Genomic DNA, 10,844 nt, shown 5'->3' on the forward strand with positions numbered 1-10,844 from the left:
TGCATCGGCAGGCGGACTCTCAACCACTGCGCCACCAGGGAAGCCCGACTTTTTTTTTTTTTTAATGGTATTTAACAAATAGCATCTGAATGGAATTTTAAATCAAAACCCCAGATGATAAAATCTTGGCAGAAGAACCTACTTTTTTAGCACATTTTTTTTTTTTTTTTAACCTTCTGACATCTGTTCTTCTCACTTTCTGAAATAACCATTTCACTTAGCTAATGCTGTGAGGTGTGGGCTGGGAAGTTACTCATTTTCTCCGTCACCCACAGAAACAATTTCTTAAGACCTGAAGGAGATTTTTTTACCCACCTCTTTCATATGAGGTAAATCCTTACCAAGCTTGAGAAACAATCAAAATTCAGAAAGTCTCAGAGCTACCTGATGGAATCCTGGCTTGCTTTTCTCAGGCAGGAGAACTATATCACTTGCCCCACCTACAGGTATGACTTGGAATTGCCTGTAAAGGGGATTCTGGGAGCAGAAGGTATTTACTGAATTTCAAATTTAAACCAAACACCATGAAAGAGAGAGCAGAGATAAGAGAGAATTAAAAGATAAAAGTTCTATTCTCAAAGAACATATAATGTGTGGGGAAAGTAAAACTACTTAGAAATTATAACAAAAGTGTAATATATAATTTGCCAAGGATTCTGTGAAGATGGTAGGTTCGCTACATGTGCTTGACCCCTACCTCTCCCCAGGGTCCCCACTGAGACCATGAAGACTTGTTTTGTGTACGTTTGGGGCAGGAAGGAGGGAGGGAAATGTTAGCCAGCTGTAGAGTCAGGAGGGGGAGGGGTCCCACCTGCACAGCAAAGATCAAGGGCTCCCGGCCACAGCCTGAGGCAGCCAAGTGATTTCCTTGTAAGGCCCTGGGACAGGGGTGCTGAAAAACCCTAGCGCCTGAGAAGAGGCTAGCACATCCAGAGGAGCCTGGGACAAAAATCCAAGGTTACTGCAGATACTCGAGGAGGTCAGCCAGCTGTCCAGGCCTGTCACCTCAGTGACCCCAGGAGGGGCTGCCAGTTTCCAGAAGAGGCCTGCCTGGCTGAGCCAAACTGGTCCCCTCTGGTGTTAACTTTCTCTGCCTCGAGATCAGGAGATGCCAAGGAATCTGGTGGCTTCTGTCCCTGTCCATTAATCCCAAGATCACAGCTGGTTGGCCCATTGTCACCAGCGTCCTGGAGTAGTAAAGCAATTTTTTTTTTCTGTCTGCCAATTCACATCTCTCATGGAAACAGATCGCCAGTTCTAAGGAATCTCCCTCCTGATAATAATATGCTGGGCTGCTTGTGGGTCTGCAAGGATGGTGATAAAATTGAAGAGGCTACTGTACTTTGTTATTGTTAAAGAACATACAAGCATATTGTAGTCAAAAATATTAAAAGACTGAGAAAAAATATGTTGGTGTTTATGAGACTATGCTGGAAGATTATTATGACAAACTGTCCACATGGGGTGCATGTTTCTGGATGACACCTGATGGGTGATCCAGATCTCCTGGATCTTGTCCTGACAAATCTTGTTTGCTGCTATCTCTGCTTCAAACTTCCTCCTCCTCTGCTTCCTGAGACTGCAGCTGGTAGGATATTTGCATCTGCAGCAGCCTTCTGTACTCTTGGGCTAAACCTTAGCCTCTTGCAGAATTCTCCTACTCTCTGTTAAGTTCTCCAAGACCTTCATTTGTGTGATCCTATTCCATAGCACCTTCTTCCTGTTCTTTTCCTTTTCTTTGCAAGCTTTCTTGCACTTGAACTTTTCTTGTACACATGACCGCATTCCCACGTTGTTTCCTTTCCTTCCTGTCAAGTCGCAGCAAACTGTCCTTCTCAGCCAACTTCTTTTCCTCTAGTAGTCTGTCTAATTCTTTCTCCCAAGCATCCTCCTTTTCACGTTGCTCTGCTACATATCCCTGAGAAAGCTTCCGTTTTCTTCCCATGTCTTCTCTTTTTTTGCTTCTTTCTTATCAGTCTCTTCGTGGAACTTTTGAAGGGCCCTTTGCATGAGCTTCATGTTCAAGTCCTGCTCTGTTCTCTATTCCTGTTGAATAAGTCCTACCTTCTCTCAGAGGGCATTTTGCAAAAAGGTCCTAATTTCCTGCTTTGTCTTCTCTTCCTTTAGCTTATCCTGTTCTTTCTCAAGTTTACCCTTTGTACCGTTGTTTCTCCTCTTCTCTGTCGCTGCACCACCTGCTCTTGTGCTTTGATGTTGGTGACCTGGGCGCCCAGCCCCAGGTGTGTGTTCTCCACCAGCTCTTGCTCTCTCCTCGCCTCCTGGGCTTCTCAGTTTTTCTTGGCTCATTGGTCTTCTTCCCAGGATTCTGAGAACATCTCCTCTTCCACCAGCTTCTACCTCTTCAGCTCCTCACTGAATTCTGCCTGTGCTTTCCGCTCTTCACACACCTTCTGATGGATATAAAGCAACTCAACATGGACCTTCTCGCAGCATTACTTGAATTGTTATCTAACTTTTCAGCCACAAAACTCTGTCTTTATTTTTCTTTTTTCTCTTTCAATAATGATTTTTCTTCTCATTCTTTGTTTTCCTCCTCAATTGTTTCTTCTTTCAACTGCATTTCAGTCAAATACTCATTTTCTTCTGATGTTAAATGTTCATGTAGCTTATTTCATCTCTTGTCAGTGTAGATGGAATACTGTACTTAAATTTTTTTTAATATATTGAGGTAACATTCGTTTATAACATATATAAGTTTCATGTGTACAACATTATATTTCACCTAATATATACACTACAGTGTGCTCACCACCAAAAGCTTAGTTTCTATCCATTGTGATACATAATTCCCTTTACCCGTTCAGACCTTCCCACACACCTTCCCCTCTGGTAACCATTACTCTGTTCTCTGTATCTGCATGTTTATTTTTGTTTGGTTTGGTTTATTTATTTTTTTATTTATTTATCACATATAAGTGAATTCATAAGGTATTTGTCTTTCTCCATCTGGCTTATTTCACTTAGAATAATATCCTCAAGATCCATCTATATGGATCTATATGCAAATGCCAAGATTTCATTTTTTCTGGCTTAGCAGTATTCCATTGTATATATATATACCACATCTTTATATCCATTCATCCATTGATGAGTACATAGGTTATTTCCACATCTTGGGTATTGTAAATAATGCTGCCATGAACATAGGGGTGTATACAACTTTTTAAATTAGTTTTTTCATATTCTTCAAAAAATATCCAGAGTGGAATAGCTGGGTCATATGCTAGTTTTAGTCTTAATATTTTGAGGAATCTCCATATTGTTTTACATAATGACTGCACCAATTTATATTCCCACCAACAGTGTGTGAGGTGTTTCTCTACCTCCTTTCCAACACTTGTTATTTCTTGCCTTTTTGATAATAGCCATTCTAACAGGTGAGAGGTGAGAGCTCATTGTGGTTTTGATTTTCATTTCTCTAATAACTAGTGATGTTAAACATTTTTCCATGTGACTATTGGCCATCTGTATGTCTTCTTTGGAAAAATGTCTATTCAACGCCTTGCCCATTATTAAATCAGGTTGTTCTTTTGCTGTTGTTAAGTTGTATGAGTTCTTTATATATTTTGGATATTAACCCCTTATTAGATATATGATTTTTCAAATATCTTCTCCCATTTGGTAGGTTGTCTTTTTGTTTGGTTGATAGTTTCCTTTGCTGTGCAGAAGCTTTTAGTTGTTTTTGTTTTTTTTTTTTTTTTTTTTGCGGTACGCGGGCCTCTCACTGTTGTGGCCTCTCCCACTGCGGAGCACAGGCTCCGGACGCGCAGTCTCAGCGTCCATGGCTCACGGGCCCAGCCGCTCAGCGGCATGTGGGATCCTCCTGGACCGGGGCACGAACCCATGTCCCCTGCATCGGCAGGCGGACTCTCAACCACTGCACCACCAGGGAAGCCCCAGAAGCTTTTAGTTTGATGCAGTCCCATTTGTTTACTTTTGTTTCCTTGTCTGAGGAGATGTATCTAGAAAGATATTGCCAAGACCAATGTCTGCACAAAGTCTTGTATGCAAATTTTCATAGCAGCTTTGTTCACAGCATCTGAAACCTAGAAACAATCCAAATATCTATGAAATAATAATATGAAATAAAAGGAATGAACTACTGCTATACAAAACAACATAGAGGGATCTTAAAATCATTACACTAAGTAACAGAATCCAAACACAAAAGATAGCATATGGTATGATTTCATTCACATAGAGTTCTATCTGAAAGGAAAGCTATAGTGACATATAGTAGACCAGTGGTTGCTAGGGTTTGGCGGTCCCTAGGGGTTGGGGGTAAGAACAAGGGATATATGAAAAAGGGCATAAGACATATTAGGGTGATGGAAATTTTCTTTATCTTATTTGTGGTTATGGTTATTCAACTGTTGTCAAAACCCATCAAATTGTATCATTAAAATGGATAAATTTTAGTGATGTAAATTATACTTTAAAAATCTAATTAATTAAAAAATAGCTAATAAAGTCTGTCATTTAATAATAGTACTATTATGAGCTGTGGGACTCACTGCTACCTCTTGGGATTTTTGCTGCATAAGCATCATACCTGTAGCAATATGCTTGATACTATCTATTAATTCTTAAGGGTTTACTATATGGCAGGCACTTTTTTGAGTGATTTTACAGTTTTTGATAAAATAATCTTTCTAACAGCCCCGTGAGGGAAGCATTGTTATCTCCATTTGACAGAGGAGGAAACTAATCACAAAAATATTAATTAACAGCTAGTAAGTGTCAAATTTACATTTTGAAACAGGTAATTTGACTTTAGAGACCAGATTCTTAACCATGACTGCATGGTGAGAGGCAAACACAGGAAATGTTCATGTCAATACATTGCAGTCTGTTTAATCTCCCAAATGAAGGGTATATGCAAATAGTTAAGTCCTATGAATTCAAGAAGGGTGAGACTTGGCATGGGAAACCTTCATTGGGAAAGGTAATTCTAGTTCAGCGTCTTAAAGTTTGAGAAAAATTTGAATGGTTGAGTAGCATCAGAAAATGTGACTTTCTGAAAGTCACCTGATGTTAGACAAGGCACTTTACTTCTCATAAAGCCAATCATTTCATTCTTGGATTCAACTGGGATATTCTCAGTAATAAAGGGTGAACACTCACAGTCTCTTCTAAGCAAAAGTCATGTCAATTTGTTAACTGTAATTTGGCGTGCTTTAAAATCAAAGGTAATTCTTACCAGAAACTTTAACATCTGCTATTAGATTAGACACTAAAAGCCATATTCAGAGAGAATTTTAAAATATTGAAGCCAAACCTTTCACACTTTTGAAAAAAGAAATTGCTTCAAATGTTGTGCTCCAGTCACTCCAGCAGATGGCAATACAATCATTGTTAAAAAAAAATTGTTTCACTATCCAACTTAAAAAAAAAAAAAGACAAAACCAACTTATATTTATTTATTTATTTACCTCTGTGGTGAGTCCTTCTCTGTGGTAAACTAAAACAATGAATTCTACACAAGATTTTTAAAGATTGCAACGCTTTCTAACACCCTAATTATAAAGGACTTTAAATGCTAAACTAAACACTGATCTTTATTCTGTGGAAAATGGGAAAAAGTACATGGTTTTTGAGTCAGAACTGACACGGTCAGAACTGTACATTAGGAAAATCACTCTGACAGGGAAAGAACGAGTGGAAGGATGTGGAAAGGTAGAATAAATATTGCTTGAAATGGTCTAGAACAGAAGTAATAGGAACTTGATCTTGGCCATGGCAGTAAAAACTATGGCTTAGATGAGGAAATAACTGCAGGCATACAAGTGAGAGACCTGAGCAATTGATTGAACGCTAGACGTTCCAAAGGAGGAAGAGCCAAAGATAACTCTTGTGTTTTAATCCTGGTTTGGGCGAAAGATTACTAGAAGGAGCAGGAATGGGTTTGGACCAAAGGGAATTTTTTGCAGTGCCATGATGCACCTATATGCTGATTTAACTTAGCAGTTGACAAGCCAGTCTGCTGTTTAGATGAGAAGCAAAATTTAAGAGACAGATGCACACATAGTGGGTATTTGCAGTCACAGGAGTAGATGAGAAAGTCTGAGAGAGAAAAAGGCTGAAGTCCTAGAAACCTTCTGGAGAATGCTTGCATTTAGGAGAAACTGATGATAGGATAAAGTTTAGCAGGATTTTCAGGTAAGCATGCTGTCTTCAAGGGCCTATGAACAAGGACAAATGGAACAAGAGTAACAGATATTTCACAAACTTTGAGATCCTTTGTAAAGAGGTCATTGGACTTTGAGAAACCATTAAACAAAATGGATGGAGGCAGAAAGATTATTATGAGAAAGGAGTGGAGAGCTTAAGAAAAAGCGTAAACTCTCTTTTAAAAAATTTTTTTTATTTTTTTGACTACGTTGGGTCTTCGTTGCTGCACATGGGCTTTTCTCTAGTTGCGGCGAGCGGGGGGCCACTCTTCCTTGCGGTGCGCATGCTTATTGAAGTGACTTCTCTTGTTGTGGAGCATGGGCTCTAGGCACGTGGGCTTCGGGAGTTGCAGCACGTGGGCTCAGTAGTTGTGGCTCGTGGGCCCTAGAGAGCTCCGCGGCATGTGGGATCTTCCCGGACCAGGGATCGAACCCGTGTCCCCTGCAATTGGCAGGCGGATTCCCAACCACTGCACCACCAGGGAAGTCCCTGTAAACTCTCTTTTGAGAAGTTTGGCAGTGAAGGGAAGGGAAGACCTGGTTCTGTAGATTGACTGGACAGTGGGGACAAGGGGAAATTTTTACACAACACAGAGCTTTCCGTATGTTTGTATCTGCCGTGAAGGAGACATTTGAAATTATACGAAAACTGTTTTCCTTTTTCTTCTTAAATGGCATCTAGATAATTTAATGAAACTGCATAACTTCATTTTACTAGAAATTTGTAGATGTAAGAAACAATGGGAAATATAATTTGACAGTGAATGTTACAACATGTTTCTCATTATTTATTATTTATCCAGTGTCTACCTGGCTCCTCTCTGTTGCTGATGCCTGAAGCTTTGGGACTCTGAAACTTAGTCATGCCAATCATGTCTGTTCCCAGAGTCCAAGATCTTTTGAAATGGCAGCAAGTGATAGCTCTGAAGGGGCTTCTGTAGCATCAACCCAGCATTTAGAATCATAGAAAACTCTAAAGCACATTGCTCTGTTATGATATGTGAGATGTGAGCATGTTTTCTTGTCCAAACTTTTAATTCTACCCTTTCTGTTTTTTGTTGTTGTTGTTTTTTCCTTAAGGAAAAGAAAAATCAGTTGGCAATGCTTTATTTTGTTGGCAGAATTCCTGAGGTATAGAGTTTGCTTCTTGCCACTAGAACTTTTGTGTCATGGTGTCATTTTTGTGCAAAGGAATCTGCAGAGGCTGCCAGTTGAATCTGCCCGAGGAAAAAATAACATAGCCTTGAGTTGCAAACAACCAAGTCTGCCGTCAAATATGATAAACATTCTGGTTTCATTAAAAACTAATAGCAAGACAGAATTTTCAAACACAGAGGCAATGGAAAGTAAAGACGGGGAGAAGATGGGGGGAAATCCTCCAGGTACTCTTATGTGTTCTTTACAGCACAAACAGTTTGTTTATAAATTCCCAAACACCTGTCTCTGCTTTCAATTCTTTTAAACCACCCTGTACCATTTCTGTCAAGAGTCTCATCAAGTGAAAGACGACAAAATTACTCCCGCCTGCTAGGTATCTCACCCCACATGTTGACATGTTTGGAGGGCCAGGAATGTTGTGGTCTGGTAAATGATAGGGCCACCATGCAAGGCTGCACAATATAATTTTTATGTATATCAGAACCCAAACAGAGAAAGCGAAGAAATCAACTTTTTTTTTTTTTTTTTACATCTGTAAAGATCAGAAATGCAATTTTAACTGTGACTTTCAATAAACAGAGATTTATTTTTAACGGGGAGGGCATGTCATTCATTTACTCCTTTTTATATTTTTTGCAGAATCGATTGATTAGGTGGTGAACACATTATACACTATTATCCTGATCATTGCTTTGGAAGTAGTGGGAATCCAAATTCTTAGAGAAAACAGATTCTCAAAATAGATCCTCCTACTTTCAAAAAGCTGTTTTCTTAGGTTAGATCTTAAGATCCTTAAGGACAGGAACTTGTTCTTATCCTTTTTTATTTTTTATTTACTTATGCGTTTATTTTTGTCATACAGTGTATTTTAAAAATACTACCTGTTTAACTCTTTTAAATTTTGACAATCACTTTCAGTTTTCAAGTCGACAGCCATTCCCACTTCTGAGCCAGCAAAACCTTTATTCCGTTTAACTCTCTGGTGGCAATGGACTCTAGCAAAGGAGGGAGGTCCTCCCCCCAGCCCAGGAGATGAATGGTGATTGGTTTTAAACCAAATTGGGCTGGCTCTCCTACGTTCTCATTTATGATTGGTTTAGAGTGGGACATATAAACCGGTTCTGGCCAATGAGACCTGAGGAGAAGTCTGAGGGGACTTCTGAGAGTTTTTTCTCCTCTGAGGCGAAGAGGGAAATGTAAAAGAGACCCTTTCACCTTTCCTACTTTTTAATACAACTGTGTGAGGACATCGTGCTTGTAGCAGTGCCACACTCGCGGGGAAAGCTAGAGAACTGAAAAGAAGAAGGAGAAGACCCACTTAGTGGCAGGATTCACCAACGCTGGCAATTACTTTTGGGCTTCTGGCCATGAGAGATGATAATAAATGCCCTCATGACTTCAGCCACATTTAGTTGGATATTTTGTACTTTGTAGCCAAAAACATTCTAACCGAGGCAGCAATTTAAAAAGATCTCTCTTATAGTAATAAAATAATAACCATTTAGTTATTACTTGGACTAAGCTATTCTCTTTCCAGGAACTTTGTATTAACATTTAAATAACTTCAAAAAAATTAAAAAATAAAATAAAATAAAAAGATCTCTCACATTACCTCATTGATTCTGCTCATAATCTTGTGAGTGTTATCTGGAGTCTACAGAGGACGTCGAGACCCAGAATGTTGAGCTGACTTGACTAACATTGCAAAAAGTAGTAGTTGACAGACCTAACACTGAAATCCTAGCTTTGGATGACCCTGCACGTGCTCTGGGTAATGCACTTGATTGTTTAACTTGGGCTGAGTAAGGACGAGTAAAGATTTGCTGAGATGAGTGAAGCTGCAATCTTGGGGAAATTTCCTTTATTCCTCAGGCAATCCCTCATGAACTTTCAGGTCTGCTAAAGGCTGGTCTCTTCCTAACACTCTGGGGGAGTCCATTGTTAGTATTCCTAGACATAAAGATTTGGAAGGAAATTCTTTTTCACATTTGTCCCGTCTTCTTCCTGCCTTTCACTGATTTGTACCGAAAATTCAGTCTGCTCTTACTTCCAATGGAATGCTCTGTTCCGAAAACCTCACTGTTATCTGTGAGGAGATGGAGTCCAGCCTCACAGGAGAACTCCTGCCCTTCCTCTTTCCGATCATCTATCTTCCTTGGGCATGGGTAAGTGCTATTCCCAATTCCACTTCGATTTCCAAAGGAGGGGATAGCTTCTCTGCTTCATACTGGCTCTGACTTAGACCTGTGACCATCCCAGGATCTTACCAGGCCCATTTCCACACTCTTTAAACTTCACAAATGCCTAGCACAAAATCCCTGCCACCCCTGCCTTATAAACTACTTCTGGGAGCAGGTGTGATTTTTATCACTCTCTGTCTTAACATGGGTTTCTTAGAAAACAAAGCCCAATGTATAAACTTAGAAGCTAATGCTTTATTGGGGGTTCAGTCCCGGGAAATCTAGAGTGCAGGACAGTGGGTGCATTAACAGATCCAGCAATTCTCTAATCCAGTTTCTTCTTGGCAGTTGGTGTAATATGTGGGATCTATAATGGTGACTCCATTGGCATTTGGTGCCTGCCTCTGGAACCACTCTTGCTGGCCAGTAATCCAAACAAGTGGTCAAGTGTGGGCAGGAAGGGTCTGTTGAGTTAGACTTATTGGCTTTGAGTGATGCAGAAACTGGGTCCGAACCCAATCTGTGTTCCCAGCAAGCTGAGAAGGCATCTCTTTTTTTTCCTTCTAGTTTTATTGAGGTATAATTGGCATACACTGCTGTACGGGTTTAAGGCGTACAGCATAATTATTTGAAAGACATTTCTTTTTTTTTTCCTCAGTTTTCCTCACTTTAAAGGGGTTGGATCTCTCCTAGAGGTTGATATCCTCACTCCTGCGTCTCTAGCACTTACCTGTTCCTCCAGAACCATAGGTAGATGGGCCAGTGCTTATTTTCATGGATGAATAAAGGAGTCCCTACCCACCCCCAAGAATGTGCAAATTATGAAATCCTATTTTGTATCTTCACTGTGTGGAACATTCTTTAACCGTAAGGGAATAAATTCCTTTTTAGGATCTGAGATCCTCTTGATATTGGCTAACTTGTATTGCTACAGTCATTACATTTTATCAGAACAAAATGTAAATCGAAAACTTTTGTCTTGTACAGTATGTTTTGATGGGTGCACCAAAATTTTTATTTTCTCTATTGCTTTCATAAAACACACAGAAACTGATGAGTTTGAATTATATAAACCCAACAGGGACAGAAAGCATTAGATTAGTTCAAGGACAAGGAAATGAGGCAGGAGATATAGTTCAGATAATCAAAATTGGTTGTTTTAGTTTTGGAGCAGATTTTTAAATTATATTTTTTATTCTTGTCTAAATTTTTCTATGTTTGTAGAAAATTTTAAGAAAGGGTTTGCTTTTCTTTAATAATAAGCCAGTATCCACCAATGGAACTTCTCTGTAAAAATCTCTCAGCAATATATTTG

At 39.5% G+C, this 10,844-nt stretch overlaps 1 pseudogene; it reads right to left on the reverse strand.

Moving 5' to 3' along the window:
• Positions 1–1,425: 1,425 nt before the first annotated feature.
• Positions 1,426–10,277, reverse strand: LOC102988786 (cilia- and flagella-associated protein 53-like; annotated as a pseudogene).
• Between the last annotated feature and the right edge of the window lie 567 nt (positions 10,278–10,844).

This window comes from Physeter macrocephalus, chromosome 8 (assembly GCF_002837175.3).
Source record: "Physeter macrocephalus isolate SW-GA chromosome 8, ASM283717v5, whole genome shotgun sequence".
NCBI lineage: Eukaryota > Metazoa > Chordata > Mammalia > Artiodactyla > Physeteridae > Physeter > Physeter macrocephalus.